Genomic DNA, 15,231 nt, shown 5'->3' with positions numbered 1-15,231 from the left:
CTTCCAAATTTTGAAAAGTTTAGATAAATTGTGACATTCTCTCTTTTTGATTAATTTTTCCATACCACTTCTTTGTTAGCCATCACCCGTAGCCCCATTACAAGCTAAATAAAGTCCTATTTGATCTTAGCATGAATTCTTAGATTTGATCTAGGGGAGTATGAAGGGCAAGCCTATGGGATCTCATTCTTGAGTTGTGTCTTGCATAATCTCAACTGAGTATTTGTCCACACTTGATCCTCACATACTTTAAATTCTTGGTGCTTGGTTATTGGCTTAGAAATGGGTCTCTTATGTGCCAAACTAATTTGATTCTTGAAGCTTGTTGTTTTGTAGCAAGTTGGTTGGTGGTTTGAAAGGTTGTGCAAGAGAGAGCATGAGTAATTTGTATGTTTTGATTTGTGATTTTATTCCTTAGTTTTGCTTGAGGACAAGCAAAAGCTTAAGTGTGAGGGGGTGATGTTATCACATATTTGCTTGTTATTATAGTTATTTTGAATCATCTCAGTATTTAAGTTCTTTAATTTTGCTTATTTAATACATATTTTCCTTGCTATTATCATTTAATTATGGTTCACACTTGTTTTGAATGTTTTACGGTGTTTGTTAGTGTTTTTGAACCATTTTAGGTCAAAGATATGAGCAAGGAAAGTTCAAGGATGAGTTTTGAGCAATTTTGGACGAGTTCGGGGCCCAGTGGACTCGACGCGTCGAAATTTTCCAGTAGCCAACTAATTCGCGCACAGGAAGTCTCGACGCGTGGAGAAAATTCTCGACGCGTCGAGAGAATAGGCGTCTATTTCTGGGATAAAAACAGACGCTTAAAGTGGCGCAGCTGGGCGAAATTCAATACAAGCGCGAGATCTCTTTTCCTAATATCAATTGCGCGGATTTCAAGGCTCATATCTCCATATTAAAAGTTAGCAATTCAAGGAATCTTCCAAATTCTAAATATCATTAAAGACAACAATTTCTTTATTTAAATATAGGAATTAGAATTTGAGACCAATTTGGTACAAGATTCCTATTTCATCTCAACTTTGTACCCACTATAAAATCCCTCCTTCCTCAACCCTAAGGTGAGAGACCGGACACCGAGAGAATTCAGAGATTCTTGGAGACAAGAAGGAGAGAAATCAAGAGCCACAAGTTGTCTTGGAAAGCAAGAAGAAGACTAGGGAGATTTGGGAAAATCGTCTGGTTAATTCTTGTACTCTTTTGATGATTTGTAATTCTTTATTTATATTTGCTATGTATAATTTAGTCATGCTTGGCTAAATTCTTTAGAGATTCTTGGGTAAAAGTGTTTATGAACCTATGTGCTTGAGCTCTCAGTTTCTTTAATATATTATTATTTGGGTTTAATACTTGTGTTGCAATCGTGATAATATTGTTTGATGCTTGTAATTAATGGCCATAGTTACTAGCTTCATAGCCATGTTTGTGTCACCAATGGGAGTTGGGGCATAAATTAGGGCACACACGATTGCACCTAATGGTTGGTCCTTGGGAAAGGGGAACTTATTAGGGGAAGTTTATTCTAGATTGTTGCCAATCGGGAGATGGTAGTAATTAGGAATAATTGAATGCTGATCTTTGATCTTATTGGGTGTTTAAGCCATGGGAGTGGAAATTCACTAGGAATAGAGATTACGGGAGTAATTCGATTCCACTTTGCATTCCCACACAAATCTTAATTCCAAACTAAATATTGCAAACGATAATTGGCACTAGGTGATTAAATACTTCAATCCCATGAATCTCAACTTCTCTCTAATTGTTTTCAAAATCCTGAACCTCTGTTTTATTTTATTTATTTTATTCCAATCAATCATCTAAGTAATTGTTAGGATTAGCTCTAATGAATAAGTTAGTAACTAGTGCTTGATACAACCACTTCCCTGTGGATCGATAACTCGTACTCCGAGAATTATTTGTTTGCAAATATACTACGCATCAGTTGCATGTGCTTGCTACGTGTTATGTGTGCGTGTCACCCCGAATTGGTTGAGATCAATCGGGCTATACGGGCAGTCGGGTGGGCTGAGAACCATACCGGCTGTTAACCAGGCTGGTAGAGACCGGTCAGGTATATAAATATTATATAGGACTAAGTTCCACTATACGGGCAGTCGGATGGGCTGAGAACCATACCGGCTGTTAACCAGGCTGGTAAAGACCGGTCAGGTATATAAATATTATATAGGACAAAGGTCCACTATACGGGCAGTTGAATGGGTTGAGAACCATCCCAACTGTTAACCAGGCTGGTAGAGATCGGTCAGGTATATAAATATTACATAGAACTGCGGTTCATTAGTCGGTTGCGATCGGCTCCTCCGTAAGGTGAGACGGGACAGGGTGCTGCGGGGCCGTGTCAGAGCTATATGCGCTGACCCTCATGTATGGGCATGCAATTGTCCTGTGGCGCCAACAAAGTGTGCTATGTGATGAGATATGGACGAGTGTGTTTATGAGTATATTGGGGGATGTGACTTTGGGATCTATGCTGGGGGTTGTTTATGTTGGGTTATGATTATTAATTGTGCTCAGCTTTATCTGTCTTGCCTGTTGTGGATTGTATACGCTTGTTATAACTGTTGCTTGTGTCTAGCCTTATCTGTCGAGTCATTCCCGGTTTTAAAAGCTAGAGTCTCGCAGGATATATCTTCATGCTTTAAAATGATTTTCGTATATCTATATGTATCTCTATATGTATTGTATTTCAACGCGTTGGAGTGGGTTACCAGCATCTCTCGCTGAACAGATATATTTGGCTTTCAGGCACAGACGAGTAGTTCACTGGAGCGCGCTAGAAGCTTGGACGTAGCTTAGATAGTTTTTCCTTTTCGGCCTGCGTGCCATGATTTAGTACTGATACTATTTGAGGATATTAGTCAGTTAGCCTGTGCACCTGAGTTCTCTAGCTTAGGTGTGGCATAGCACCCCATACTCTTGTACTATGTTTTGGGATTCATCGAGATTTCACCTTTATTTTATAAGTTTTAAATATCCTGAAAATCTGGGGTGTTACACTCGGCATCTTAATCGTCCCATTGACGAAGCCGAATTTGTTTTTGGAGGAGAGAGCGACCTTCATCGCCCTGGCACATTCATGATAATTGCTTCCATCCAGCACCGATGATACCAATTCCAACGCCGGACTCTCGTTTGCATGAAGATAGTATGGGCTGATGTTATTGTTAGGGTCGAAAGGGGGATTTTCTGCGTTAGGGTTCGAAATTGGAGGATTTTCTACGGTGATTGGATGAGGCAGCGAGCTAGAAGCTCCCTGAGGTCGATTAGCGCTGACTGAAGGCATCGTCCACGCCATTGTTGAGCGCTAAAGCTCTGATACCATGTGAAGTTTTGGAAGAGGAAATAAACGAAGTAAACGGAACTGGAAGTCTATTCATTAGATTGAGACGTAGCAGAACATTGAAGCTTATATACAGAGTAGAGAAGGAGAAGAAGAGTAACTGCTTCTAACTACTTCTAACTAACCAAGCTAACAGTTATTGTAACTAACTGTTTGGCTACTCTGGCCTATCCTTGATATTCTTCGAACGCCTGGCGTGGCGTAAACGGGGCTGCGCATTTTGTGGAAAAGGGCGTAACAAGAGTCGTGCGAAATGGCAGAGATACGAAGTTCTGGATGGACTGCTGGTTACAGAACCAACGGCTGTATGATCACATGTGACGACCGGTTAGCCTCCCGGAATTGTACGCGACCGTAGCAGACTACTGGGACGTCGGAAGGGGTTGGAAATGGGAGATGATTGAGGGAATACTCGTGGATGAATGGCTCCAACGTCTCCACGCCATGACGTTAATGCCGGATGATGAAGCGATTGACGATTGGGGCTGGATGGGCGAGTCGAATGGCAAATTCTCAGTTCGATCCGCTTACGGCTTTCTGCGCATAAGGAACTCAGCGGCAACGGACGGGGACTGGGACAGAATTTGGAAATTAAAGCTCCCACACAGAATCAACCATTTTCTTTGGCTCGTGAAGCAGGGAAAGGTTATGACGAACGTGGAAAGATATAAAAGAGGTTTCACAACTGACATGATGTGTTCTGTTTGTGCAGGCTGTCCAGAGACGTTAAACTACATCCTTAGAGAGTGTAAGGAGGTGGCGGGCTTTTGGGAGAAGATCATGCCACGAGGGGCTGCGAGGGAGCTTCGAACGGCAAGCTGGGGTGACTGGCTTGCGGCAAATCTTCAGGTTACCCATGGCTTGAACGGAGGAGGAGATTGGCCGGTACTGTTCGGGATTGGCGTGTGGTGGTGCTGGAAGTGGAGAAACGAGCTGGTTTTCAATGAACAAAGGACCACGCTCGAGCAAAAGACCGCTTGGGTTCTCACTCAACGGAATGAGATTAGGGAAGCCTTCCGACGAAAGTGGGATCCGAAGGGCGCAAGGCAGCTTGTTCTTCGTGAACCTACGGAATGGTCGAAACCAGAGGAAGGTTGGATGAAGCTCAATGTCGATGGGATCTGTAAACGAGCTGGTACACGTGCTGGGTGTGGAGGTATCTTACGAGACCACCATGGGAGATGGGTGCGAGACTTCACGTGCAATCTTGGATCTTGCTCCGCGGAAAATGCAGAAAAATGGGCATTGCTCCTATGCATGTGAATGGCGAAGGGATGGGGAGTTCCCAGGCTTGTTATTGAAAGCGATTCCATGAGCACGGTTAGACAATTCACGGAAGCTGCCGAAGGGCTGGAGCATGGATGCAATATCATCCTAACTGTGTACCCGCGAACGCCAGTATTTTCGAGATCTCATGGAGTCATGGTCAAGCATGTTGCTCGCGCTTAGAACCAAACCGCCGACCGGCTTGCTGCCACTGCCCTGCTGCACGATCTAGGTGTCCAGGAACTCGTGGATATGCCAAGGATTCTAGAGGATGTGGTGTGGGAAGATAGAGTTAGAGCTAAGGCAAACTCTAGGGGCCAACACAGTGGTACAACCAGCAATGCTGCGTCTTTGTAATCTCTTCTGGGCTCAACCCTCTTTGACAAAAAAAAAAAAAAAAAAAAAAAAAAAAAAAAAAAAAAGGATGCACGTCATAATGAAAAAGATCAGATCAAATCCCAATGTAAGAGAAAGGATGGCAAGGTTGTCTCAAATAAAGGATGGCAAGGTTGTCTCAAATACAAATCAAAAAATCCATCTTTTTTATTATACTTCCTCTCTCGTAACTCTCTGTGTTAATTTAAAAAGAATCAAAATCTCCATCAAATCTGTTATTCTATGATCTCGGCTCGCACGATTGTATCAAATCTTATTGCTATGTATGTTTTGTTAAACTGTGAATTGAATTAATTGTATTGAATTAATTGTATTAACATAATAATGTGTCAGAATTTTTTCCTCATATTTTGAATACACTAGTATTTGCCCCCGTGTGATGCACGGAATTGATTTGTTAAAATATTTTAAGAATATTTGGATTGATATATAATTATATAAATTATTATATAATGAAATTGATGAATTGAATTGGATCGATTGTATTTTCTAATGTTATCATTGCTTGAATTCGATCAAATAATTGCCCAAAATTAATAGTCAATGTGTAAATGTACGATTAATATTCTTTCAATCACGGCTAAATCTTACAGGCCGTTTGGTTGGAAAGAATTTAAATTCCCTTCCTACTTAATTCCCACCTAATTCCAAATGCCATAAAATTCTTTAGTTTGGTTGGAAGGAATTGCAATTCCCCCATTTTCATGGAATTAAAATCTCATGTCTCCTCCCCCCTAGATGGACATTTCATTTATTAATATTCCCTTATAAAATTCCCTTCAAGTATTAATATTCATTTCAAGTATGGACATAGATTGGTTTCAATAATAATTAATAAATTATTATTTCCTTATAAAATTACATTGAATTTCAAATGGATTTTCTCATTTATTAAGCAGAATTTGTTTCCGTTATTCTCACAATTATAATGATTTAATTATTCTCGGAATTTGATAACCATTTTTCATTTTTTTATTGATTAATTGAATATTAATTTGGCTGAAATATTGTAAAGGAGGATTTTACTTTTATTAAAGTCATTTTACCAGAGGGTGTGGTTGAGTGGAAGGGACTCATCCATCCTTATTAACCAAAAGTTAAGGGTTTGACCCTTGCCTTTGGGAATGAAGAAACTTTAAATTTTCAGGGCAAACATGGAGCATAAATGATATTGCAATAATTAATTTATTTATGATCAATGGTTCACATATTTGATTTATTTATTTTTTCTTTAATTATTCTTATTGTAAACATAAATGATATTGCAATAATTAATTTATGATATTTATCAAATTGTATTTTTTTAAATATAAAATTTTCTCATGTTTAGGGGTTAAAAAAATATTTTAAAATTATTTTTTGTTAGTAAGTATTTTTATTTTAAAAATATTTTTCAGCAAACCAAACACCCCCTTAGTCTCTAATAAAAAAACTGAAAAATAAAAGTTATTTCATTAATCCTTAAAAAAAAGTTATTTCATTAAGAAAATAAAAACTAATTAAAGTAAATCTAATCATGCTATATTTATTTGTAACGGTATATTAATTTCATTTTGAGATCATTGGTTCACGTTTTTGAAAATTTTTTTCTTTAATTATTATAAACAAAAATTATGATATTTATCAAATTGTATTTAAAAAAATTATACCATTTACACATGTTATGAGGGGTTAAAAAATATTTTAAATTATTTTTTTATTAGTATGTATTTTTATTTTAAAATATTTTTCAGCAATCCAAACACTCCCTTAGCCTCCCATAAAAAATTGACAAAGAAAAGTCATTTTATTAAGGAAATTGAAACTAATTAAAGTAAATCTAATCATGCTATATTTATTTGTAACTGTATATTAATTTCATTTTGAAATTATTGGTTCACATCGTTAAATTATTTATTTTTTTCTTTAACTATTATAAACAAAAATTATGACATTTATCAAATTGTATTTAAAAAAAAAAACATTTACACATGTTATGAGGGGTTTTAAAAAAATATTTTATTTTTTAAAGCAAAATCTTCCTTAAAGATTAATAGTAAAATAAAGCTAACGTATTAATAACCGATTTTATTATATTCTTTTACGCATAATTTTTCTTAAAGATTAATAGTAAAATAAGGCTAAATTATTAATAACCAATTCTATTCTATTTTTTATGTAAAATCTTTCCTAAAAGATTAATAGTAAGTATCTTAATTATTCTTTTTCTTTTACTGCTTATTGATTCTTTTTCATTTTTTAGAGTGTAGAAAAACTTCACATGGCTGATGGCTAATATTTCCTTCCATTCATTTCCATTTTCCCATATTATTAATAATTTCCTTCCCAATATTATTCTATATTGTTTTGACGTACGGCTTCCTTCCATTCATTTCCATTTTTTCATATTATTATTAATTGTTTAGGCGGGAACTTGTAAAGGAGGATATTGTTTTTATTAATTAATATAGAATATAGATTACCAATTAAAATTAAAGTTTTTATTATAATTGAACAATAATATTACCAATTATTATTTGAAGATTTTGTAATATAATAAGTAAAATTATATTATGGATAGCAAAATATATGTATTTTAATTTTAATTTTAATTATTAATAATTAATTCTATTTTATTTTTAACAAAATCTTCCTTAAATATTAATAGTAAAATAAATCTAAATTATTAATAACTGATTCTATTAATTTGTTTATGCAGATTTTTTCTTAAAAGATTAATATAGTAAAATAAAGCTAAATTATTAATAACCGATTTTATTAAATTTTTTTACGCAGAATTTTTCTTAAAGATTAATAGTAAAATAGGGCTAAATAATTAATAACCAATTCTATTCTATTTTTTACGCAAAATCTTCCGTAAAAGATTAATATAGAATATAGATTATCAATTAAAATTAATATTTTTTAATATTATATTTAAACAATAATATTACCAATTATTATTATTATTATTATTATTATTATTATTATTATTATTATTATTATTGTTGTTGTTGTTGTTGTTGTTGTTATTATTATTATTATTATTATTATTATTATTATTATTATTATTTTTACTACGGAGTAATTATGACGATCCCATAATTACGTAAAAAAAAAATAAATACACTTTTGACCTATACAATGAGGAATTGAGCATGGGCTTCATAACTGTCAAAACCGACACCATGAGAATAAAACAACTTAACAAATCAGAATTTCAGAAGTCCGATTAATTCAATAATCAACGCAAAGAACTAAGAAGAATATAATAATAGTCAATTGGTGTATTAAAGGCGATTCATGCTATATCTTGTCATGTATATTACAACATAAACACTTAACCACTCTACATTCTCCAATCACCCGTGAGTCACACATTTTATTGTGTGGCACTTTAAATTCTTGACCAATGACAGCATAGCAAAAAAATGAAGAGAGAGATTAAAGGAGTCAGCACTCAGCGTCCCTTTAAATGGGCAGGAGTAGGCACCACTTAAAGCGAGATTTACATGAGGCTGCCTTTCATCAATGATGATAGTGTTAATTGCCACGTGTGCGGTAATTAAATAACACCAGACCAATTAAAGCAAATAAAGATTTTATTGATCAAGGTGAAGGTCCTAAGTACAATCTAAATGGCTGTTCCGAGTACCGACTGACTGCGGTCGAGATGCTCTGATAACAACCTATCGATCGTCCAAAAGTCCCACACACTGTTGCAACTGCGGGTATTTATAGCCGCTGAGCCGGAGACACAAGTCCGGCCGTCCGGCATGTCACCCACGTAGCAACCACGTGCCGTCCTCCCGGGTGCCCTGCTTGTCAGCACGTAGCGCTGCCACATGTCTCTTATCGGTTCTCTTGCCTAAGGGCTACCGCTCGGTGGTCGACCATGCAGTCAGGTGGTGCCCGGTCGGGAACCGACCGGGTTCTTCTAAGAACATCTGACCTGTAACCTACACAAACAGGAACAAAATGACGAAGGCATGTCGGTCGGGGTATTCCCTACCAAATGATAATGAAACTTCAATAGTAGCAAAAAATCAATATATGAAATGGACTTGGAGTAACCGTAGAAATATTCAGAATAAATCATAATCTAGGCATATGATATGAATAGCTTTTCGCTGAAAAAAAGTATTAAATTTGGACAATACAACATGAAAAACGTATTGTATCTAATCCAATCAAACTACTTAGATGCTAAGCTTACCGTTAATTCGAAACGCGGCTAAACTGAATGATCAAGGTTGAAGACCTAGTGGGAAAAAAGGGATGCAATATAAAATGAAGATTTATAATTTTTGTAGTCATCAACTCATTGTATTTATAGGTGAAAAATATGAGAATTATAAATTTGTAAAATTTTTTAAAAAGAAAGTGTATTTATTTATTTAAGGTATTGCCCTGACCAATTCATTTTATTGATATTCCTAATAAATTCATTATATTAATATTCCTAATTAATCTTATTCCTAATTAATTCATAATATTGATATTACTAAATTTTCATTTTTCATTTGCTTACCAAATAAGCTTTATTAAGTATTTGACCAATAAAATATAAAATATATTTAATTAATATGACTACAAAAGTTTGAGCGGGAAAATGAAATAGGAGGATTTTACTTTTATATATATATATATATATATATATATATATATATATATATATATATATATTAGAATTGACAAGTAACAAAAGAGAAAAAATTATATTATATTACATCTATAACATTCCAAACAAAAGTTTCCCACTGACATTCCAAAGACTTAAAATTTTTCACTACAAAAAAAAAAAAAAAAAAAAAAAAAAAAAAAAAAACACTAAATTATAAGCTTGATAAAATCGTTGAATATGGATGTTATTAAATAAAACTTAATAAGCTTCAATCCATTCCCAACAGTTCATTGCTATTTCTTACGACCTTAGATTCTCTACACATTTCTATGTTCTGACATTGATGAATCTAATATTGGAGGCTCTGGAATTACATGTTCTGCATGCCCTAGGTTTTCTTTTCCAATATCACCCACTGCATTTGATAGCTCAGTTTGTGTAGTCTTCTTGATTTGTTCTAATCCTCTTTTTTGAATTGAGCTGATTAAAGAAAGAAAATTTACACAACATTAATAATGACAAAAACTATATATAAAACTAATAAAGGAATAATATCATCTAAGATCCTCCGAGTATAGTGGTTTTGTCACGTTTAGTCCTAAACTTTCAAATTGACCATCTGTGGTCCTTCGACTTTCAAATTTAACCATTTGTGGTCCAAGATAACCACCCATGGTCCTTCAAGTTTCAAAATTTAACCAGTCGTGGTCCTCTTGAAAGGACCATGGTTGGTTAAAATTTAATAGTTGAAGGACCATGGGTGGTTAACTAGGACCACGAATGGTTAAATTTGAAAGTCGAAGGACCACGGATGGTCAATTTGAAAGTTTAGGACTAAACGTGGCAAAACCACTATACTCGGATGACCTCAGATGGTATTAACTCAACTAATAAAATTTATACACAACAAAGTTCAAGGGATTAACTTGCCATCCTTTCTCTAACATTGAGATCTTGTGGACATTTCTTGCATTGTGGCCTACTTTTTTTACATTTGGTGAAATGAAGTCTAATTTGACCCCTTGATAGTCTTGTCCCATCTTTGATTAGCTCTTCTTCCCCCCTCTTCCTTTGTTTCTTTGGCCTTCCGGGTTTTGCTGTGCACAAGGGAGGAAGTGGTGGCTCCCTATCTGTCATTGGCCACTCTGGCCAGACATGGAATTGATACAGCCTGCATATGCCTTCAAATAAGTATCAATAGAGTACAAGGGACTTACAAACTGATAAGTTGGTCCTTTGTCATTTTTCAACCAGATTGCACAAATAACATATTTGTATGGGATTCCAGTAAGATCCCACTTCTTACAACTGCAAGTCCTAGTCCCCAAGTCAACTTCGCGTTGATCTTCCCACATTCCTCTAACGTCAAACAATTGTTCACCATCCACACTGGTATGCCAAGTATCCCCTGTTGCCTTTTCATTCGCCTCAAGTTTTCAAGAATTCTTAGACAGATTGGAGTGTTCCTGTAATTTTGCATTTTATTAGTTTAAGATTAATATTAGATATAATCGACTGATGTATTGGACTGACTGATTCGGAGACGTGAATTTTCAGTCAATTAGATAGATTGCAGATTAGTTTGTTGAGGAAAACTATAGCAGATAATAAATCAACACATACGATGTTTACCCAGTTCGATACAGTGTGTATCTATATCTGGGGGACGATCACCAAGGCGTCCAATCCACTAACTCATAATCCAATGTACAGAGGTAGAGAAACAACAATCTCACCCAAGTGCCCCACACAAGGTACGTATCCAGTCTACAAAGGTTTAGTGGATTGTTGAAGTCGGAGAGCCACACATGCAGAAGTCCAATGAAATCCATTCAATTGGAGAGCTAACTCTGATGCAGTCCGCTTCAATGACGCAGTCCCACGTTGTTCCCACAACTGAGTGATCTTCGCGTCCTTTCGTTTAAGCAACGATATTCTCAAGTTCTTCATAATAATCACCAAGAACTTATTGTCTTGAGAAGAGGCATGATAATCAAAGATATATGTTTCTGTGTAGCATAGAGTGTTTTTGTCTTCTTATACTCGTAACCCTAATTCTTGACCGAATAAGGATACTTATACTTCCTTGGTAAGAACACTCTCCAAAAATATCTTTGATTGTAGATGGTAGGAAAAATTGTGAAGAATGCAATCTTAAAGATTCGGTCCATACCTTCCAAAACAGATCCGCTGATTTTCTTTCCAAAACTGTCTTCTCAAACCGCGTTCAGCATTTTGGAAACATCTTCCTTTATCAGATCTTCAGTGTCAGCGCGTATGTTGATGAACCTGATCAATCAGTCTTATGTAACACTAAACAGACACCAGGCTAAACCCTATCTTAGTTTTCCATAATAATTTTGCCAATTATATGTTGGGTTTTTTGGAGAAAATAAAAACGCTAACAAACTCCCCCTTTGGCTATTATTTGGCAAAACAACTCGACTAAGACAAAACAATAAGCTAGGGATAAAAAGGAAGATAACTGTCGCATAAAGGACATAAGTCCGAATTACAACTCATAACAGAAATAACAGCACACAAGTCGTGCTGGAAAAAATAAATTAACATTCTTCACAAGGCATGGGGCCGTCACAAACACACGCCCAGACAGGGCCAGAAGATACGAACAGTCCTACAAAAACACAAAAAAAAAACTCCCCATGAGTTTAGGCACTCCCCCTCTTTGCCAAAGATAGACAAAGGAACATTTAAGCATTCAAGGGACCTTCATTGTCAGACTTCACATTCTCAGCAGCAGCAGACTCAGTCAAGCTCAGACGAAGCAGAACAGTTGCAAGTTCAGTACGGGCTGCATTGAGTTGCTTCGTGATAATGCCATTAACAGTTTCAAGCTCAGACACCCGAGCCTTCAGACGGAGAGATAGCTGAACATCCTCCACATGTGGCGAGTCGTCAACAGGAGTGTCAGCATCAGATGATGGAGGAGCATTAACAGGTGTAACATCTCAAATGTGCTTGCCATTCAAGAGTCGCAGATCAACAGTATAGAGCAGAGTTAGACTGATAATCTCACTTGGCATTGGTACTAGGCCCTACGACGTCAGAACTCCAAAGATGAGATTAGGATAAGGCAGTCTTACCTTCTTTTCCCTCGGATGAATAAGGGTGAGGAAATGATAGAAGATCCACTTCCCCAAATCAATTTTGGTGCCAATAAGGAACAGGAGAGCAGCCAGTTGCTTGCCAACCGTATGAAAATGGGCAGAAGGGAGCCAATTGTGCAAGGCAATACGGTGCAGAATAACATATTTGGATGTAAGCTTCGAGCTAGACAGAGTGTCAATATCACCTGTAGGCCAAACAGGAGTTTGACCACCAGTGAGAGTCCTTGCAACCAAGTCCCAATCCGTAATATCTTCCTCGTCAACAGGCTTCAATCCATAGTAGTCATTGATCATGTCCGGTCCGAACACATACCACTGTCCTCTGATAAAAATCTGCTGGCACCGTGTTCCAGTTAGATTGTCAATCTCTTCATTCAAATTGCAGTAAAACTCGTAGGTCAATAGCTTCAAGTAAGAACAAATCGAAGATACTGTCTTCAGAAGGCCAACTTCACTCAGAAGAGATAAAATGTCACTGACAGAGTTCAACTGATTCTCATCAACCGACCTCTGAACTATAAGCTCTCGTCTCACCATCGTAGACCACTTGCCTTGAACTGTAGCAGAAACAAACTGAGGTTTGTAAATGGTGGTGTCAGGATTGTCCGAGGTAGCTTGGACATCAAGAGTGACACTCCTTCCTCTTGAACTTGAAGTAGCTTTCATCTTTCTAGTAGTAGTGGTGGAAACAGTGGCAGGGGCCTTGTTCTTGACAGACGATCTCAGGGTTTTAAACATTTGTTGAACATGTGGGTCACTTTCAACCTTTATTGATTCCGCGGATCGTCGTCTTTTCTCTGGTTAAACAGTGTCAAGATTATCATCACCGGTTTCAACGACTACTTTGTCGGGAACACCTTTGCGTTTAGATTTTCTTGTATCTCTGGCCGGAGAATGATCAGTTGGGCTTGGTGAAACCGAGTGGCTTGTCTCAGACACAGGAGCAGACGAAGAGCCAAGAAGTTTGGAGACTTCTCTAATTTTGAATGTAGTGGAGTCTGGATGTGCTGTCGCTTCCACTGTAAGTGGTCTAGACAATGGGGCTTGTGGACCATACACTTCAGCCTGTATTTTCTCATCATCACTGTCTATCTGCACAGAGGGATCATCAGGATGAATAACTCTGTATGGTTCAGGTACAGAAGCAGAGGGTAATCCCGCAAAGTGTCGGATGTGGTGAAGGCTCTCAGCCAAGGTAGAAGATGTATAAACTGGAACTCCATCAATCGAATCAGAGAAACGAGGGCTTGAAGGTTTGTCAGCTTCAATTTCAGTAGACAACTTAGGAAGATCATCAAACCGGGCAAACTTCAACCAATGACTTAGCAACATCAGATACAAGCACAACAGAAATTGCAGATCGCTCAACATCAGCAGAGTAAACAACCAGGCTCAAGTTTTCTACTTTGTCAGATTGTTTATCTTTTTCTTCAGACTCACTGTCAAGAACTACTTTTGTAGAATCAATGTTTTTAGAAGACAAAAGGTGAGGATCAGCAGACATAGAGGATTTCGTAGACAGAAAAGCATTCTCATTATCAAATTGTGCAATAGGCAAAGCAGACTCAATATCATCAGCAATAAATTCATCAGGCTTATCAGGAGAAATCTCAATAGGAGTTTCAGAAGTATTAGACCTGTTACGAAGAATCTCAATACGGTGTTTGGCTTCATCCTGTGCAGCTTGAAGGTAGAGAGGTTGAGCTGCTGCCCGTCGACGCGAGACTTCTTCCGATTCTAGAGCCCTTTAGGCAAAATATTGTTGGAAAGCCCCAGCACGGTTTCCATCTTCAGGCTCAGGAATGGACGCAGGGCTAACATCATCACTCGCTTCTGAGGCCAACATCAAAAGATCACTTGTATCATCATCGGACTAGTCCGCATAGAACTCCGGGTAGTCTGAAATCACCGTGACTATGATTTCGGCCCGGAGAGCAGAGTCAAGCTTCAACTTCTTTTTCATTGCAAGTTGAAGAAGTGTTTTTACATGTTTCTTAGCAGTTTCTGGTGAATGGATTTTCCTTCCCAGCTTGATGATAATATTTCTTACTGCATCCGCTATAGTTGTGCGATTTGGGAAAAGGAAGAGAGAAACCGTAGGTAGAAGATCAGTAAGCGATTAACAGAGAGCAAATTAGTATTTAGGATTCTTCTTCCATCAATATTGACCCGATAAAATATATAATCCCAAGGGTGATGAACACTATTCAATGCGGTTGGCAGAATGCATGCAGCTGTGATGTGATTGACGCAACGGTATAGCTCCTTTTTAGGGATTAAACGGAATATTTGAATTGTGAATAGGCGAATTAATTTTGGTAACCAAGGTTAATTTATTATCTTAACAAAAACAGAAGAGAGATTAAAAAGGAAGTCAAAGATGTAATTTTGACCCGTGATTGAGACCACCATACACTCTCCTTCTGTATTATTATTCGGCCTTATGAATCAATCCTGCA

This window comes from Ipomoea nil, unplaced genomic scaffold, assembly GCF_001879475.1.
Source record: "Ipomoea nil cultivar Tokyo-kokei standard unplaced genomic scaffold, Asagao_1.1 scaffold1868, whole genome shotgun sequence".
NCBI classification, from domain to species: domain Eukaryota; kingdom Viridiplantae; phylum Streptophyta; class Magnoliopsida; order Solanales; family Convolvulaceae; genus Ipomoea; species Ipomoea nil.
This window is presented reverse-complemented; position numbering follows the sequence as displayed.